A 21778-nucleotide genomic window follows, 5' to 3' on the forward strand; every position below is an offset into this window, starting at 1 on the left:
GTGGAGGGAGCTGGGGCAGGAGAGGTGTCAAGTAGTGCGGGGACAGCAGGTGCTGCTGAGTTTGATGGATGAGGGAGTGAAATCTCTGGTTGATTGCCTGTTTCCTTGTCTACTGCATCGTTGATCTGAGTGATGTCAATATCTTTGAGATCTCTCTCAAGTCGATCATGTTTTGGGATATGAGGCACACTCACAGCTTTACATAGAGCAGTGATCAAGAATGGGAAGGGAAGTGACGTTTGTTTTTGGTTTGCTCTGATCCCCAGCTCCCTGATTATAATCTGTCCCACATCAATCTTTATGCCCGTCATGATGCACGCAGTGAGGAGTGCCTTGTCAATATTTATGTCAGTTTCATTCCTAGTCGATATCAGACAGGAGTAGACGAAACTGAGCCAATATCGACCCTCATGTGTGAGTCCTACTTGTAAATCTTTAAGCGTGGGTCAATCCAGGAGGGTGTCCCCTTTGCTATGATAGATGCAATTCAGGCACGCTCGTTTTCCTTGTTGGCTACTTTGGCCTCATACTCAGCTGTGCCTGACCGCTAATCCTCAAAGTACAGGTCATTGATGGTGACGTCATCACATAGTACTTGGACCCCTCGAACTTGGACATATTGAGCAAATATCCTATTCCTCTTTTGCTCAGCATTCATTGAAGCACCATAAGAAGCATAGAATTCCCTCAAAAGTGTCTCATTATAGTCATCTGGGACTTCAGTGAAGAACTCTCATTTCCTTTTCATAAGGTTCTTGATCACGTGAGGGTAGTGTTCCTTTAGACCGTTTAGACTCTACTGCTTCTCCTCAAGAATCTTTCTCTTTGTTAGCCCTTCTTTGTATAGGTTCATGGAGACTGTGACTCCAAATTTGAGATTTAGATCCTCCCCAATTTTCCATCGTGACTCAGCCTGTAGGTCAACGGATGGCCTGAGGTCACTCTGTGCCTCCTCCTCTTCAGACTGGGAGGAGTGCTCAGAAGTGCTGCGGTTTGTCGTAGGCCTTGTATGTTTGGACTGTTGTGCCTGTTGGCTCAGAGTAGCAACCCGTTTCCTTCCATGAGCGGGCGGTGATTGTGTTGCAATAGACTTCTTTGGTGCCATTCCTGTTAATGAAACAGTGCCTGAGTGGGTGAAATACCATATGAATCATATTAAGAAAAATGCAATGAAACAAGTAGCTTTTGCGGTGGGTTATGCGATTGCATAACAACTATGCGAACCGCAAACCCATCGCAGATTTTCAATACCCAGAAGGCAAAAATAATTATGCGATCACAAACAGGCTGCATATTATGTTATGCGACCGCAAAGTGGCCGCATTTCAACTCACCAGATGAGCAATTTAACTAACCCTGTTTGCGGCAAGTATGCGATCCACGAAAATGGTTTGCGATCGCAAACCCCATTGCAGAACCATTTTGCATCATGCCACCTAGGATTCTTTTTGCGACGACTTTGCAAACTGCTAACCAATTATACGGGCCGCAAAGGTCGTCTTCTTCAGTTTAAACATGCTCCTCTTATTCAAAATGCACACCTCACTAAAAAACGCTCACCTCAATCACAAATGCTCACCTCAAATTACAAATGCTCACCTCAAATTACCCACCCATATCCCAATATCAAAGTTTTGAGAGCAAAGGGGAGGAAAGGAGTTCAATCAATTCATAATCATGCAACACAACCTTGAGACGCACCTACTCTTAACCAATTTCCTCACTCTAATAGCAATATTAATTAGAGGGAAATGGGGAATCAGGGGGAATGACTATGGGGACACAGAAATGGAGGAAGACACATGCAATACAACCAAAAAAAGAGGGAGAAGAATTCACATACCAGATGCCTGAGCAAGATAATGTGGACGAGGTGAGTATTCTATGCGAGTATGACCCTCTTCGTGTGATTGTATGTTTTTTTTGATTTTTTCTCTTTTCTTCTTTTTGATTTTTTTTGTTGTTGTTTGATCGTGTTTCAGTGTTTGTGTGTGATGAGAGTGAGGGTGTGACTAATATGCGAAAGGGGTTAGTGTTTTTGTACCTGTGCGTTTTGCAGCGTGTATGTCCATCGCATAACACATTATGTGATTGCATATGTGTTGTGCGATGGATTAATGACTGGGTTGCTCAAACTTCCTTTGCGATGCATTCTATGGTCGCAAAGTTGTTATGCGAGCCGCAGAAGTTGAAATCTTACCGCATTTTTGAAGACCCAATTTGCTAATTTTTCTGCCTGTGTCTGCGATGACTATGCGGTTCGCAAAGTCATTATGCGACCGCACAGTTGCCGCAAACCATGGACCCTTCTTTCCTTCATTTTTCTCAGTATTAGCACCCTGTTCATGATATTTTGGACTACCTACATTCTAACACACACGTCAACCTGCTCAACACTATCAACTAAACCTACATAAATGAAAAACTAACAAAATAGTGTTACCACACATGGGTTGCCTCTCAAGAAGAGCTTGATTTAATGTCGCGGCATGACGATGTTGACCCCATTCGGTCTATTCAGTGGTGGGGGATGTTGTTGGACTATCCTTTAGAGCGAATTGTTCTATCAAATGCCTTTCTCTTGTGGTACCGAGGTAATGCTTGATTCGTTGACCATTCAATTTGAAAGTTCGAGTTCCATCCTCCGACTCCAGTTCAATAGCACCATAGGGGGACACACTCACAACTTTGAATGGGACAGACCATTTGGACTTGAGTTTTCCCGGAAGTAACTTGAGTCTTGAATTGAAGAGTAAAACCAAGTCATCGGAATTGAATTCCCGCTTCAAGATATTCTTATCATGGAGAAACTTCATTCTCTCCTTATACATGGCTGTACTCTCATAGGCATGGAGACGGAATTCTTCCATCTCAATGAGTTGTGTCATTCTCAGGTTAGCAGCTTCGGCCCATGCAAGATTCAACTTTTTCAGAGCCCACATGGCTTTGTGTTTAAGCTCCACTGGCAAGTGACACGCCTTACCAAAAACCAACTGGTACAATGAGGTGCCAATGGGAGTCTTAAATGTTGTGTGATATGCCCACAACGCATCATCTAGCTTCCTTGACCAGTCATTCCTATTTGCATTGATGGTTTTTGCTAGGATGTTTTTGATTTCCCTGTTAGAGACTTCAACCTGACCACTCGACTGAGAATGATAAGGTGTGGCCACCTTGTGCTTTACGCCATACTTCTCAAGCAACCCGGTGAAAGTCTTGTTGCAAAAATGAGAACCACCATCACTAAGGGTGGCCCTGGGGGTACCAAACCGCGTGAATATGTTCTTCTTCAAGAATGCGGTCACACTCCTTGCTTCATATTCGGCAAGGCAATTGCCTCGACCCATTTGGAGACGTAGTCCATAGCCACCAAGATGTAGGTCATGCCAAAAGAGCTCACGAAAGGGCCCATGAAGTCTATCCCCCACACATCAAAGATCTCGACCTCTAGTACAAAATCATAGGCATCTCATGTCTTTTAGATATTGACCCTTGTCTAGCATGCCTTGACTATTTGATTTGCGTCTTGGTAGATCGATGGCCAATAGCCACATTCAAGCACCTTTGAAGCCGTCCGGTTTCCTCCATGATGACCCCCAATCGGAGAATCATGGCATGCCTTGAGAATTGGCATTACCTCATCTTCCGGAACACACCGCCGAATGATGTTGTTGGCATAAATTCGGAACAAAAAGGGTTCCTCCTAGTAGTATTGCCTACATTCCCGCAAGAACTTTTTCTTTTGATAAGTCTCCAATCCACCGGGAACAAGGTCACTAACCAAAAATTTAGCGATGTCGACATACCAAGGAGCGAATGTGCTAGACAATGCCTATATGTGCTCATCTGGAAAGGCATCATTGATTTCAAGGTCTTCTTTTGGTCTCCCTGCCTCTTCAAGCCTAGATAGGTGATCCGCAACTTGATTTTCTGTCCCTTTCCTGTCCTTGACTTCGAAGTCAAACTCTTGGAACAAAAGGACCCACCGAATCAATCTTGGTTTGGCATCCTTATTCGCCATAAGATAGCGAAGAGTAGCATGATCAGTGTAAACTATCACTTTGGACCCCAACAAATAAGCCCGAAACTTTTCAAAAGCATAGACAATGGCGAGAAGTTCTTGCTTAGTCACAGTGTAATTCATTTGAGCGCCATTGAGTGTCTTGCTTGCATAGTAGACAGGGTGAAGGATTTTGTTATGCCGTTGGCCAAACACCGCCCCAATAGCTACACCACTAGCGTCACACATGAGTTCGAATGGAAGAGACCAATCGGGTGTGACAATAGTAGGTTTCGTGGTGAGCTTTTCTTTCAATTCCTCAAAAGCCTTTAGACACTTCTCATCAAATAAAAACTTTGCATCTTTTTCAAGGAGCTTGCACATGGGACATGCAATTTTTGAGAAGTCCTTGATAAAATGCCTATAGAAGCCGGCGTGCCCCAAAAAGCTTCGGACACCTTTTATTGAAGTGGGCGGAGGAAGCTTGGAAATGATTTTGATCTTTGCCCGGTCAACCTCTATGCCTTGTTTGGAAATTTTGTGGCCCAAAACAATGCCCTCGTCCATCATGAAGTGGCATTTCTCCCAGTTTAGCACAAGGTTTGTTTCTTCACATCTTTTGAGCACTTGTCTAAGGTTGTCAAGACAATTCTCAAAGGAGTCACCCACTACAGAGAAGTCATCCATAAACACCTCTAAGAAATCTTCCACCATGTCGGAGAAGATTGACATCATGCACCTTTGGAAAGTAGCCGGGGCATTGCATAGCCCAAATGGCATACGGCTAAAGGCAAAAGTCCCATATGGGCATGTGAATGTTGTCTTCTCTTGATCTTCCAAGGCGATGTTGATTTGGTTATAGCCGGAATATACATCCAAGAAGCAATAGAATGACCTTCCCGCTAGCCGATCAAGCATTTGACCAATAAAAGGCATAGGGAAATGGTCTTTGCAAGTGGCACTGTTTAGCTTCCGGTTATCCATGCAAACTCTCCATCCAATCACTGTTCTCGTTGGGATGAGCTCATTTTTGTCGTTTTGAATTACGGTCATGCCTCCTTTCTTCGGCACACATTGCACCGGACTCACCCAAGAACTATCGGCAATGGGGTCACCTCGGCATCTAACCATTTGATGATTTCTTTCTTTACCACCTCTTGCATGGAAGGGTTTGACCTTCTTTGATGCTTCACACTTGGTTTGCTCTCTTGCTCCAATTGTATCTTGTGCTCACAAATTCCGGCAGGAGTCCCTCGGATGTGCGCTATTGTCCACCCAATGGCTTTCATGTGCTTCCGCAAGACATACAACAGTTGTTCCACCTACACATCATTCAACAAAGAAGAAACAATTACCGGTAGAGTGTCATTAAAGACTAGATATTTATACCTCAAGTGCGGTGGAAGTGGCTTGAGCTCAAGTTGCGGCAGCTCAATAATTGAAGGCTTGGAGGGAGGAGTGACTCTGTTCTCTAAGTCAAGAGAAAGTTTCTTTGGTGCATAAGTGTAGGACCCAAGTCCTTCTAGTGCATTCACCGATTTCATGTAGTCCTCCATGTCTTCACCATCAAAATTTACCAAATCGCCGCCAACGCCTCACCAAGGCATTGTTCTTCCATCTTCATCTCAATTGAGTTCTACCTCATCAACGACATCAATGATTGAGATGCTTTCATATGCATGTGGCAACTTCATACCCTTACTTGCTTGAAAGATAACCTCTTCGTCATTAACTCGGAACTTGATCTCATTTCAATCCGAATCCATAAGTGATGTTCCGGTAGCTAGAAATTGTCTCCCCAAGATGATAGGGATTTCTTTGTCAACATCACGATCAATGATCACAAAGTCGGCAGGGAGGAGGAACTTTTCTCACTTTCACAAGAACATCATCAACAATCCCCACCGGTCTCTTTATTGAACGATCGACCATTTGCAACCTCATACTTGTAGGCCTTGACATACCTAACCCTGCTTGCTTGTAAATAGCAAGAGGCATTAAATTGATTCTAGCCCCTTTATCACAAAGAGCTCTTGCAAAATTGCACGCCCCAATAGTGCATGGAATGGTAAAAGCTCCCGGGTCTTCTTTCTTTTGAACGGTGGTTGTTGCAATTATGGAACTAACCCGGTGAGTCATATTCACCACTTCATTCTTGGTGCTTTTCTTCTTGGTGATCAAGTATTTCAAATACTTAGCAAAAGCCGACATCTCTTGAAATTATTCCACAAACAGAATATTCACCGATAATTGCTTGAGAATGTCATAGAACATCTCGAGTTTGCTGTCATCAACCTTCCTAGCAAGTCTTTGAGGAAAAGGAGGAGGAGGTCTAGGAATTGGTGCTAGAGTTTTTGGTGCCTCTTTCACCTTTTCCTTAACCTCTTCTCGGTTCACTTCTTGAATTTTTACCTCTTCTGGGACTTTTTCAGCTTCAACAATAACTGGCATCTCAACTTGTGCCTCAACTTCATGTTCAGAATCTTCCACGTCGACCAGTTTTTCATTTTCTCCTTGAAGTATTTTCCCACTCCGAGCTGTGATTGCCATATAATGAGAAGTTGGACTGCTCCCACTACCTTTTGGGTTTGCAATTGTGTCACTTGGGAGTGTGCCCTTTTGCTTCGGATTCTGCTCTCTTGAGAGATCTCTCATTTGCATCTCCAACTTTTGAATAGATGCGGTATGACCAACAAGCTCGGTCATATTCCTCATTAAAGTATCAGACCTGTCTTGATTTTGCAATACTCGTTCAAGCATGTTTTCCAACATGGAATCACTTGAAGAACCTTCCTTCCAATGCGTAGAGTTGGAATATTTCCCCTTTGGTGGAACATAGGGGTTTGAACTCCGATTTGAAAAGTTGTGTTGTTGTTACTCCATTTCCCTTGGTTTGAACTACCTTGGTCATTTCGCCACTGTTGGTTGCCTTGCCCTTGGGGTTAGGCCTCCATTGGTTTTTTTGTCCTAACCCTTGGTATTGTTGCCTTTGATAACCTCCTTGAGAGTTGTTGACATAACTTGCTTCCTCATAATCCTCATTTGATGCGGGTTGAACATCTTCTACCACATTCACCTTTTTTGTTTGGCTTTCCGTGAACATCTTTGTCAACACATTGACGTTGCTGGCAAGCCCGACAATTACTTGATCTCTTTCTTGGTTCTTCTTAATCATGTTGGTCAAGGAAGGAGTACCATATGTAATTCCACCCGTTATTTCCTTTGAGTGCCTAGCTTGGTTATGTTTTGCCATTTTGTCAAGGATTTGTGTGATCCTCGCAAATGTTTTATCCATAAAAGATCCATCAGCTGCATTTTTATCTACATATTGATTCATAGCAACCAAGCCCATGTAGAATTTCTCCAACAAGATCGAATCCGGAAAACCATGATTCGGCGACCTCACCAAATATAACTTGAATCGATCCCATGCCTCATGTAGATGTTCTCCCGGTAATTTCTTGAAAAAGAAAATTTTACCCCGGAGCTCAGATTTCTTGCTTTGCGGGAACCATTTAGCTAGGAAAGCTCAGACAAGCTCAGGCCAAGAATGAATGGAATTTGGTGGTAGATTTTGAATCCATTTCCTTGCCTCTCCAGTCAGTGAGTACTTGAACACCCTCAACCTTAGGGCATCATCTGAGACATTGCTCTGCTTGTGCATCGCACACACACCCAAGAAGTTTCTGAGATGTTGTGTCGGATCATCATCGGTGGAAGTTCTGAAAAACCCCTCTGCTTTGAGCATTAGGATTAAAACGTGTTCCACCTTGAAAGTGGAAGCATCAACTCTTGGAGGTACAATAACATTTGTATCCTCAACGTACTCATCTATGTCCGCAAAAGGATTCTGTTCTTCGTCATACTCGGCCATGTTTTCCTATCAACACCAAGCAAAACAAGCAAAGTGTGATGGAATAGAAGAAGCCGTAAGTAAAGTACACATAATTAGTAATTTCAAAATCGTATTCCCCGGCAGCGGCGTCAAAATTTGATACGCTCAAATTACACTTTAAATAAATAGTGTATGGCGGTCGGTGTCAAATATAATAACCCAACAAGGTTGGGGTCGAATCCCACAGGGAATAGATGTGAAAAGGTTACTTGAGTAGTGTGAAACTCGACTTTAGTCGTAATTCTATTCCTTTAGCTTAACAAGAGAATGATATAATTGTGATTTAACAAGATAACTATTTTGTTATGAGAATGTGATTACTTTGATTAAGGAAACCGAGGTTGTGTCCCCATCAATGAAATGAAATGCTATCGGTGTTAATATGATATATTTCTAATGGAAGGTCCTTTGATATACAAATGGTTTCTAAATGACTACCCAATATTTTCCAATGATTGGGTAGTATTTTCTCTTTATGATTTCCCTAAATTTAAAAGAGTTGCAATTAAGAACAACCAATTTATGCCAAGTAGAACCCACTTATTCCTAAGCGATTCTATTAAACAAGGTTAAAGTTCTTGAGCTCTTGATATTCACTTCTACCAAACCTAACCCACTTTTCCAAGTATAGAAAGAGTAAAATGGAATAAGTTATGTTTGCAACCACCAACAATAAATAAAGCACAAGAAATGAATAAATATCAACCAACCATTATATATATATTCAATGTCAAAAACCCATTAATATTACACCCATTTAGGATCCACAACCTTAGTATTTAAAACTAGCTAATCATACTAAAATACAAAAAAAAGCAATAAATAGAGTCATAAAGCTTACAAAAGTGCAAGATTTTCTCTTCACAAGCTTCCAAACTAATGGCGTATTCAATGCCTTCAATGTAGTCCCTTTTTCAGACTTAATGACCCACAAAGACCCTAGTAAAGCTATTTATAGTGGACTAAAAGTCTGGGTCAAGATTGGACAAAAATGCCCCTGTAGACACCTTATGCGACCGCATAATGGTCGCAGACCATGTATGCAGTCCGCATAATCATTATTTTCATCGCAGATTTGCAGATCTTCAATCCCAGCCACCGCATTTGCATTATGCGGTTCACATATCAGTTATGCGACCTCATTTTCCATCGCAGAAGTGCTACACAGGTTCCTTCAATTTCAATTATGCGGTCATTATGCGGCTCGCAGAAGTGTTATGTGATCGCATAATGGATCGCACAATCTTCTCTTAATTTGGCAAAATAGCTGCTTCAGTTTGCGGTGGTTATGCGGTCCGCATAGTACTTTTGCGATCGTATACTTGCAGCATTCCTACTTTTTTGTGGCTTTTTGACTTCTTTTCCATGTGTTTGGGTCTTCAAGTCATATGCACTACAAAACACCAAAACTTTATAAGATTTAACTACAAATGCATTGAAAGACAAACTAAAGTCTATCTAATTGGTATCAAAAGTGACGAAATTCAACGGCACATCAACACCTCCAACTTAAACTCTTTCTTGTCCTCAAGCAATTAAAACAAAATTATCCTATCCTATACTACTTCTATTTCCGACATGATACAAAATAGTAGTGACTGTAAATGGTTTTGACTTACAACTAACAAGCATGTAACTTCTTTTATTCACACTTCCTGGAGAATAACTATCATCTAACAATTCGACTAATCAACTTGTGAACTTCGAGCCTCAACAAAAATGACAAAATACTACTAACAGCTAAGTGTGCACTTGTACTCTACTTCAAGAACCTAACTTCTGCTAAATCTTGCAATTCATGCGCTCTCACAACAAAGAAAATCCCCGTCTCACACATATGTACAGGGGATGCAATCAAAACACTCTTGCACTCGGAATGAAATCTACATGCTACAAGTATCAGTCCATATGCTTGCCCTTATTTTAACTTGCTTCTATCTCAGGAATGATTGGCTGTAGATCACCAGGGACTTTTCACGGGTTATAATGTAGGCTTCGGGATGGGTTGAATGAATATTTAGGAATATAGTGTCTATACCCTCCTTGAACTCTAAATACATTTTGCTTCTTTACTACATAGCACTTATTGACCTCGAGTTACTAACGTAGAACCACCTGAAAATATTTCTCCAATTTCCACAAGACTCCACTCTTTTCTCTTCTTTTCTTGCAGACCATTTATGCATTCCGCATAATCATCATTTTCATTGTAGATTTGCAGATCTTCAATCCCAGAAATCCATCGCATTTGCATTATGCGAACCACATGTCAGTTATGTGACCGTATTTTCCATCGGAGAAGTGCTACGCATGTTCTTTCAATTTCAGTTATGCGATTATTATGCGGCTCGCAGAAGTGTAAGGCGACTGCATAATGGATCGCACAATCTTGTCTTTATTTGGCAAAATAGCTGCTTCAGTTTGCGGTGGTTATGAGGTCCGCATAGTACTTCTGCGATTGCATACTTGCAGCATTCATACTCTTTTGTGGCTTTTTGACTTCTTTTCCATGTGTTTGGGTCTTCAAGTCTTATGCACTACAAAACACCAAAACTTTATAAGATTTAACTACAAATGCATTGAAGACGAACTAAAGTCTATGTAATTGGTATCAAAATTGCCGAAATTATATGGCACATCAACAAGCCACTAGAAGTGAATCTATATGCCCAGGCAATAATTACTATCCTACAGATATCATATCCTTTATATGCTAATATCATAGATGATTGCAGGTTCCTCCTCGCGCACTTGGATGATCCAACCATACTTTACACCTACAGAGAGCAAAACCAAGTTATTGACTTGCAAAGTCTGGTAGCCAAATGGATAGTTCTACAGGAATCATTGCTTATGCACAACCTCCACCTTTTGTTCGTAAGCACGGGAAGATGATCGCACTGGAAAGCTTTTTGTTAGAAGAGTGGCTATTCCAACTCTTTTACCTTCAAATAGTTTGCAAACTCCTCTTGGAAGCCCTTTATGTACTCCCCATGATATGGGCCCTAATAGTAGTATCTTATCCCCGGGATCCCCTTTTTGTTATGACACATCACGAGGTCGCACCCTTAGGTAATGAATAGGCCCTCTACTACTACTTGTACTACTCTACTTTAATAATATAACTAGTTCTCCTTTGCACCAAAACAATATATTTAAAACAATGAGAACTTAAACTCTTTATAATAGCTAACCTTTCTTTAATAGCTGGCGGACCTTGGCAAATCAAAGTTGGGAGAGTGACAAAATAGGAACTTTATGGGGGTGGTATTAGTGGAATGTCCCCAAAATTGACAGTATTTAAAAAAATGATCCGGGACCCGCACAAGCTATTCAGGGGTTTCTTTATCGGAATAAATTGTCATACTTTTCCTCTTTAGAATTTCTCTAATAATCCGGTAGAGTTGATGCTATTACTACTTTTCCTAACTGTTAAGTTGCTCATAGAAGTCTACCAGATTGTCATACTTATCTGAAAAGTTATCCATCAAAGTCTACCGGATTGGCATACTTTTTCTAGGTTGTTTTAAAAAGTATTCTTTGAATTTAAAACTTCACTTTTGATCAAACCATCCCAAATCTACTCCAAATGATCTCAAATTTGAAACCAAGTTTCCAAATAGCAACACAAACAATCTTCAATTACCAATTTTGTCGAATAACACCAAATTAAAAAGACTCGCTTTGTCTTATTCAATACTTTTTAAGGTCCAATAATGGAGTTTTGAGATTTTTACAGTAAATCAATAAAAATATGTGTTTGAACTAAAAGTTTAAGCATAAATTATCAATATTCAAACGATTTTACTAATAATCAATCGATCATAAAATTTTATTTTTCACCATCAAACAAGAATTTCAAGCTTTAAATTAAAGAAATATGATGTTCAAGCATAAAAAGGGTACATTTGCTAAAACCATAAAAATGGGGACATTACGATAAGTCCATCCCCTGGGTTCAGGCCGTACAACTTTTTATGAAAGTTAGGTCACTCTAAGTGAGTCACCCAATGGGCAAAATATCTATTATCAAACATGGGTCTATTAAATGGACCTTAGTATATTTGGCAAACATAATGATTAGACCAACCCATACCATAGCCAGGGAAAGCATAAATTCATTATCCATCTTAAAAGATAACTTCTGAATTGTCACGACCCAAATCTCGCCTAAGGCTCGTGATGGCATTTAACCTTCAAGTCTAGGTAAGCCAATCATATTAACAACATTAAATCATCAAATACATGATAAAGTAAGTTTGAATTAACATAAACAACAAAAATAGTGATTACATAAGCTAAAATTGCAATACACCATACAACTTTCCAAAATTAGGTAGTACAAAGACATGAGCTCTAAACGGAATATATGAAGAAGTCTCAAATACAATATTGTTTGAATGTGAAAATAATAGTATCAACATAAAGGATGGGACTCCGAGGGGCTGTGGATCCTCGCGAATAGCATATGCACTCACTCTAAAAGTCCGTTGCCACCAACATCCGGATCTGCACAAATATGCAGAAGTATAATATAAGTACGGGACAACATGTACTTAGTAAGTGTCAAGACTAACCTCGGTAAAGTAGTGACAAGGTTCAAGTAATGTGATACTCACTAATCAAAGAACCTGTGCAATATATATAATAACTTGCAACAAGAATATATAACAGAATACAATACCAACGATCTCGTTATAACATGTGATAACAACTCAATATAGGAAAGATCTATTTTGATAAAGAAATCATCAAATAGAAATAGAGGAATATGATATCATGTTATAATGCAACTTAAAAACTTGTTAAAATACATGATGAAGTTTAAAGAATGCATTTGCATGATCAAGAATGCCACCCTTATACCGCTACATGAACATCAAGAATGAAATGCCACCCTTATACCGCCATATGAGCATCATCAAGAATGACACCCTTATATTGCAACATGTGCATAATCAATCATATCAAACGTGGTACCATAATCCGAGTGTACATCATCAAGAGAGAAACATGATAGGGTGATCCTAGGAGAATGCTTCTGTATCCACATGCTGCACAACAATAATCTCGTGCATAACAATAATCACAATCGCACAGTAAAAACCTCATGCCACAATATCAATCACAATCGCGCGGTAAAGATCACATGCCACACAGTAAAAACCTCATGCCACAATATCAATCACAATCGCACGGTAAAGATCACATGCCACAATATCAATCACAATCGCACGACAAAGATCTCGTGCCACAATATCAATCCCAATCGCACAACAAAGACCTTGTGTCACAATATCATCACAATCGTATGGCAAAGACCTCGTGCCAACACCCAATCAATACGCCCAACATGTACACATGTTCCATAAACATAACAATGTAATATGTCAAATTATCATCAAAAGACATATGCTCATAATTTGTCAACAAGGTGCACAAGGACATGATAGTAATAAAAATCTGAATAATAATTCAACATATAAATCATGACTATGGCTAAATCAGTTATAGAAATCAATTTTATGTTGTCACAAAATGATTAAGTGTATTTCATATAAAACATATTATCAAATAAGGCATATTAGAAGACTAAGGTCTAATTCGGTCATAACCTGTAATGACCCGACCAATCATTTGGGAACTTGCATTCAGCTCGATGGTTTGAGGTCATGAGTAGATTCATATAGTGTATTATGAATTGTTTGTATTGCTAGTTTTTGTTTTCGAGAGGTTCGGGATTAATTTGGAAGAATGATTCTTAATTAGAAAGCTTTTAGTTGAAAGGGTTGAAAGAGTTTAACTTTTGTGTATTTGACCTCGGATCGGAGTTTTGATAGTTCTGTTAGATCCAGATGGTGATTTTAGACTTAGGAATATGCCCGGATTTGTATTTGGATGTATCGATAAGGTTTTGGCTCTATTTGGTGAAAGTTGACAATTTGAAGGTTTAGGAAGTTCATAGGTTTGACAGGGAGTTGACTTTGATGTTATTGGGTTCTGATTGTTATTTAGGGAGCGGGAATAGGTTCGTTATGTCATTTGGAACTTGTGCGCAAAATTTGAGGTGATTCCGAGTTGTTTAGACGTGTTCGGTGTAAGTTTGGAATTTGGAAATTTTGAAATAGTTCATTAAGATTAAATTGAGGTACGATTTGTGCTTTTAATGTTATTATGTGTGATTTGAGGCCTCGAGTAGGTCCGCATTATGTTTTGTGACTTGTTGATATGCTCGGTCGAGGTCCCGAGGGGCTCGGGCGGGTTTCGGACCACCCGAAAGATGGTTGAGTTTGGTTGAAGGTTGGCAGACCTGGTGCAATCGCACCTACGAAGAGAGATGTGCAGATGCGATGGAGCATCTACGGTTACTGGTGCATAGAAGCAGAAGGGGTGGCATGGGAGCAGGGTTCGCAAATACGGAGATTTGACCGCAGAAGCAGAAGCGCAAATGCGCTAGGGTGTCTGCATATGCGATGTTAGCAGAGGCTGGGTGTGTGCGCAGATGCGAAGGTCTTTTCACATCTGTGAGTCCACAGATGCGTGTATGTGTCCACAACTGTGGTAAGTCAGGGCTTCAGTGGAACTCACAGATGCAAGTTATTTGTCGTAGATGCAACGCCGTAGATGTGGTTGTTTGGTCCGCATATGCAGAGCTTCCTGGGTAGATTTTATGTATTCGAGGGTTGAGTTATTTTATCACATTTTGAAATCTGGAGCTCGGAATTGGGCGATTTTTGGGTGAAATTTGCATGGTCAAACTCGTATTCGAATGGGTTGTCAAAATTTATGAGCTTTGTCGGGTTCGAGATGCGGGCCCGGGTTGACTTTGAGTATTTGATTAAAGATTCGACCTTTATCATTTGGGTTTGTTTCCTATGGCATTATATGATATTTTTGAGTTGCTTTTGGTTAGTTTCGAGCCATTTTGAGAGGTCGATTTGGTCGGCATAGCGGTTCTAGAGTATTGTTTTAGATTCCTTGAGGTAAGTATCTTATGTAAACTTGATTGAGGTACTAGTTGCCTGAGTTATTTATGATATCTACGTGCTATGGGTGGCACACATGTGTGAGGTTGAGTCCATATGCGTGCACCGAGGTATTTGTCATGCTCAGGGTAGTGGTTTACGCTATTATATGCCTTGGATTAATTGCTAAGCTTAATGCTGTGATGATTCTTATATTTGTACCCTTGTTGTGAGCTATTTGAGCCATGTTTGAGGTTACATAAAGGTTAATCTATTGATGAACCTGATAATTGCTATTTTCGTGATGTATTTGCCTGATTTGAGCTATGATATAACACTTTGCACATGCATACACTTTAGCATGTCACTTATACCAGTCTAGGAGTATAAAATTTGATGCATTGATCATGTACATGTATTCTTGTATATATACTTTCTGTGTAATAAGGATTGGACGGGTAGCCTGTGACCACGTCGGGTGGATTGTAATATTGAGCCTATGACTATGTCGGGCAGATTGTGATATTGAACCTGTGACCATGCCGAGAGGATTGTGATATTAATCATATGACCACGTCAGGTGGATTGTGATATTCGCACGTGAGTTGTCCGTGAGATTGATATATTATTGGCATGTAAGTTATCCGTGCAGCATGTGAGTTGTCCATGCGGATTTGATAAATTGATATTATTGGCAAGTGAGTTATCCGTGCAGTACGTGAGTTGTCCATACGATTGATATTATTAGCACTGAGTCATCTGTGCAGCACATGAGTTGTCCGTACAGCATGTGGATATGGATCCATCCCCCTCGGGTCAACCTCTCATATTTCTTCTTGATGGTGCGTACGTGGATTGTGAGAAACCAACGGGTTTCTGGTTGATGTGGGCTCTGGAAGAACTGATCATTGGTTTGGTTCGGTTACTGAATTTTTGATGTGGGCCTTAGAGCCGTGATGTGATTTCTATTTGGATCGTTTTTCACGCCGCAATAGGTGATTTGGCTATTGCATTTTATCTTTACTTGCAATTTCCTTGGTTGATTACCTAATTTAGCATATCTTCTTTATATGCTGGATTGTTGACTGCAAAGTATGTTAAGTTACTGTGTGCACCACGGTGAATTTATCTGTGACTCATGACTTGATCATATTATTGTTATGTACTTGTTAGGTTTATGAACTGTGTAGGTAATTGGCGAGTATCAGTTATAATTCTTGCCACTATTACCTCATCGAGGTTAATTATGATACTTGCTGAGTACATGGGGTCGATTGTACTCATACTACACTTCTGCACCTTGCGTGCAGATCTTGGAGCTGAGATGTTGTGGATGACAGGAGCTGGCACTAAAGATTTACCTGCCTTCGGGATATAGCTACCACTTGTCATTGGTAGTTTTAGATTTAAATTCTGTTTATGTACATTCCAAACAGATGTTGTATTAATTTCATACCAGCTTTGTAAATCTAAGTTTTAGTGGCTCGTGACTAGTACTACCAATTTGTCACGACTCAAATCACCGTAAGCCGTGATGGCGCCCAATGCTACCATTAGGCAAGCCAACGATGAAATCAACACGCTAATAGATAATCTAAAATGCATAATGAAATAAATAGCTGAAATCGTTCGTTCTCATAGAAAAGTACTTATGTTATTAATTTAATTGTTCAAGCGTAGTCAAGATATAAACCTTGATATCATGATAGAATACAATAAATGGATAAAATTTAAATCCCCAAAATCCGGTATCACAAGTGCATGAGCATCTACTAGGAAGTACAATACTATTGCAACATATGTCTGGAATATAAATTAGACACGATTAAATAAATAAATAAATAAATAAGATGGGGACTCCGCCTGCTGCGTATAGTGATATAAGATGCTACTCACAACAAAATCTCCTCTGCAGCTGCGCCTGTGTGCCAAGATGACCACCAAATGTACCTGTCTCAGTACCTGCATAAGTAGTGCCGAAGTGTAGTATGAGTATGTAAATCAACGCGTACCCAGTAAGTATCTAGCCTAACATCGAAGAAGTAGTAATGAGGGGTCGACATCGACACTTACTAGTGGTCCAATAATCAAAGTACAAATAAGGTAGACATGTATGAGGCATAGCATGTAAAAACAGTGAAGACAAATATATATGTACATAAAAAATGATCCTCAACAGAAGAGTAACCACAAGTCCTCGAATACAAAATATTACCATGAAAGGAATGTGTGACATGTCAATAACCACTAAAATATCACATCTCAAGTCCGATAGATTCATAGATATGTTGACTCCTTATCGAATATTGCGCACGATTCTGTCAAGGCGAACGATCCGATCCCATAAGAGTGATGGTATGATATCATGCCGTGGTATATGACCCGATCCCATAAGAGTAGTGTACTCTGTAGAGGCAAATGATCTGATCCCATACGAATATGTACTCTGCCGAGGCGAACATCCTGCTCCCATAAGAATGTGTTACTCTGCCAAGGGGAATGACCCGGTCCCATAAGAAGTGTTACATGATATTGCCGAGGAGAACAACTCTATCCCATAAGAATAATGCTGAGGCGTTCAACCCGATTCCATTAGAATAATGAAATTTTGACGGGTCACTAGCCCCACTCACGAATATACGTGTGATTTATAATTTTAAACAAAGTTTTCGAACAAATACGCACTACGCGAAAGAAATCCATAAAGGGAAGTACAATTTTCGCGGCTAATCGAGTAGCTCGTCAAGTATCTAAAATAACAAGTCCGATACTCTACGCAAGTCTAGTCTGAGGCTAAAATGTAAAGAAGAATCTAAACAGGCAAGGATAACTCAAGCGATACAGTTAAAACATAGTGTGAGTCTAAGTCTACCCGGACATTTTCAAGAATCTAGCATACGCACGGACAGTTGTCACCTCATACGTGCATAGATCCCATAACACGTAGCTCATAATAAATATAGCACCTATAGGGTAAATTCCTCCTCGCAAGGTTAAACATTAGACTTACCTCGCTCCGACATTTGATAACCGGCTCCAACACCTCTAGCACCTCAAACCAATGCCAAACGAGCTGAAACTAGTCAAAGAACGTGTAAACCAATCAAAATATACTCCAAGACTCGTAATTTAACAATTAGAAACAATTCCCAACTCCTCATGAAAAGTCAACAAAGTCAACCCCCTAAACCACGTGCTCAAATTCCAAAATTTCTCAAAGATAAGTACTACCCATAACACCATGAACTTAAATATATAATTTATTACCAATTTCATGTTCAAAATCGTGATCAAAATTCAAAAATACTATTTCTAGGTTTTCTCCCAAAAATCTCCCAATTTCTACCAAATTTTCATGTTCAAATCCATATATAATCAATGTATTTAACTCAGAACAAGTGGGAATGAGTTACCTCATGGAAGATGATGAAAATGACTCTTCAAAATCGCTCCAAAATCGACTCAAATGTGAGAAATGAGATAAAATGATCCAAGATCCGATTTCAATTCTTATGCATTGTCCAATCGTCCTTCTTCACGATCGCGGAAACACCCTCGCGATTGCCAAGTCCTAATCAGCCACGCCCAGAAATTACTCTATGCGAACGCGAGGATCCTCACGCGATTGCGAAGCTCAACCTACCAAAGCCTACTCGAACATGAGCCCTGCTCTGCGAACACGAAGGATAAAACCTTCAACCTTAGAAAATACCTTTCACGATCGCGAACCAAGTCACACGATCTCTATTAAATACCCTCCAAATCTAGGCCAGCCCCACCAACACATTTTCGCGCCCCCTTTTTTCCCTCCTCGCGGAGAGAGGTCCGGGTTTCGACATTCACATGGGGTGTGATAACTCGTTTCCTTTTGGGAGTTGGGTATTTGAAGAGTTTCCACCTAACGGATTACGGTGCGTTAGGGCACCTAGAGTGATTAACTCTTGGATTGGTTTGCATTACCAGAGATTAGGGTAAGGGCTCAAAATAACCTCGAGGGGAAGGTGTTAGGCACCCCTCTTGGTCCACAACTGTAGGTCCCGGCCGAACTTATATTCACAAATTAGTCTATATAAATAAACAGTTGAATCAAATAGGTTGCAAATAAAGCATTTTGGGTAACTCAAGTGATAGGGTAAAGATTTTTGAATAAGTTGTAAAGAAAGGTTTTGAGTAGAAAAAGACTTTTCGTAAGGGAGGAGTCCTAGGTTGGTTAGCCAATAGGATCATCCCACACAATGTCCGGTAAACACTCCTCGATGAGGGGCTACGCATAACATTAGCGTGTAGTCATCATATCCCATATCTACCCTTCCCATCCCCTTAGTGGTCATGCAACGCGAGTGTTTGGTCAGCGATATCTATTGCGTGCTGTTACCCATCCCTTCTTAATGGTCTTGGAGAGATTTAAGACCTCTACCTATAGGTGGTTCTAGACAGACCCCTAAGGTTTAAAAGGTAAAAAATCTAAGGCGACAAGAAATAACACATAGGACTCTTAGCAGGCAGGAACATGAAGGAGTAGATAAGAGGCTCAGTTTACCTCCACAGGTAAGGCATGTAAACAACACGACTCAAACACAAATAAGGGCCTTTTGTTAAACAGTATCCTAAGGCAGGATGTCTAAATGAGTATGAGACAAGCAGTTAATTTTTTTTTATTAAACTTGGAAGTAAAACCCTGTCAGTTACCTACTGATTTGAAAAGCCTGTTAGGATCAGAAAAAAAACATTAAGTCATAGAAAACAGTTTCGGGATTGCAGGTTTTAGAAACGCCCTATAGGCTTGCCTATACGCGGAGCACTGATTAGTACGTTTATATAGTGAAAAAAAGCATGTTTTGAAACGGATTTCTGTAATACTTATAGGCATGATATCTAATGAAAGATTGAGGCAGTTTTAAAGAACTTGTTTCAGGAAATATGAACTTTGCAGGCATGAAAAGACATGTAAATACTTATTATAACAGAGGCTAGGTTAAATTAGATCCTATAGGCATGGCATCTACTTGTGAAACTGATTTTAAGACTTTCAAACATGATTTCTATTATGAATCACTTGAAACTTATAGGCATGATTTCTAACATAGTGAGACAAACATAACAAGATGTGAAAATCCTATAGGCATGTTTTCTACTTGGCAAGGCAATCATATCAAAATGTAAAGTCCTATAGGCATGGTTTCTACCCGTATTACCCCACAAACATGTAACTACCCACCCCTTTTCACTAATTTCCCCCAATATTTGTTTACAAGTTATTACAGACCATATGAATGAATTACATAAGTAAATAAGAAAATAAGAAGCAATTCTATAGGGAGCCTTCAATCAGGCCCAGATTTCCAAAGCCTCTAATAGCCTCAAATGCCTCAATTCCATAGACAATGACATATCCCAGGTGCATCAAAGTTCCCTAAGGATCTCAAGGATCCCGGGCAGTGCTTACACCTAGACTTAGTGACCAAAAATTGAACAAGTGCAGTGTGGAAGGGCCAGTCTCAGTATGCCAGAGTTCAGAGGGTTCTCAAAAGGATCACAAGGCAGTACACATAGTGGAGGGGGCAGAACTTAGGGACCTAAAATAGAGTGAGAGTGCTTGACATAGTTTTGAAAGGGTTTTAGTAAGAAAACAGTGTTAAAGAGACTTGTCTGAAATAATTTGTGGAGTAAAAGAGGGAATCATGCAATAAAACAACTTTAAAAAGAGAGAGAGTTACATGATCAAGCAACAATAAATCAAACAGGGAGTCTAAAACCACATCAGTAATATTCACAGGACCAAAACAGGAGGAAAGAACCTACACACAAGGGTGATAGGGATTGGGGACACATAGAACACATGATTGTAAACACATAACAAGCAAGGTCTTAGGAATTGGTACAGACATGCTCAGACACAACTGATCAAATATAGTCACAGAACCAGCAATTCTTAAGGGGGATTTAGTATAGGATCCATATGATTTAAGACCAATCCTAGAACCATACAAGTCAGGAATGCAAACTACATAGAGGGGATCCATACCAGAAACCAGATAGTGCAAAATAGACTACATAAAGAGGGAAACATGCTCATACTGATCCTAAGGAAGGGGGTTCATAATATGCTAATTATGTAACCATATTAACTGCAAGTTTCAAAGCAAAATCATAAGTAGAAGCAAACTAGAAACAGGACGAACTGAAGCAATAAAAGAACCATATTGTTATTGGAACTTGAATTGAAACTAGAACATACCAGTACAGGAGAACACAATGATTAGCCTTGGCTTGCAGCCGGCTAACTTAGTGTAGTAGCATGTAGTACAAAAGATAGCAGAAAGTTTAGGCGTGAGAAATAGTTTTTGAACCAAGAGTTCGTGTCTTGTGTTAATGAAAGACTAGGGTATTTATAGTTTGAAAGCAGGTAGTAAATAAGGTAAAAATCAAAGTCAATTAGTAATTAAGGAACTCAGAATCAATCTGTCAGGAAATCAAGGTAAGTACTCCCTTAAATTGAGGAATTAACCTCAAACGGTAATAGACATATAACAAATAAGGAAGGAAATTGTATAAGGCCGAACATGACAAATAAGGAAATCTTTTCTGCATAGTACAAGTACACAATATGTAATAGAGGCTAGGTTCAGCACACTTCAATCAAGGAAAGACTTGAGCAATCAATTAATAGCATAATTGACCATAGAATAAGGTCAGAAAACATTCTACAAGGTAAAAATCAGTAGAAATAACATGCGGAATCAGTGATGCAAGAATAGGAGATAACACTAATTTTATCACCACTCTATAAGAACAAGCACATGGTAAGCAAAAATCAGAACCCTAAGAGGTCGAGTAGGAAAAGAGTCACATATAAAGTTAGGGATTCATGTAGAGCATGGTCAGAATTAGTAGGCTAAGCATGATACAGGTAGGAGA

Source organism: Nicotiana attenuata, unplaced genomic scaffold (assembly GCF_001879085.1).
Source record: "Nicotiana attenuata strain UT unplaced genomic scaffold, NIATTr2, whole genome shotgun sequence".
NCBI classification, from domain to species: domain Eukaryota; kingdom Viridiplantae; phylum Streptophyta; class Magnoliopsida; order Solanales; family Solanaceae; genus Nicotiana; species Nicotiana attenuata.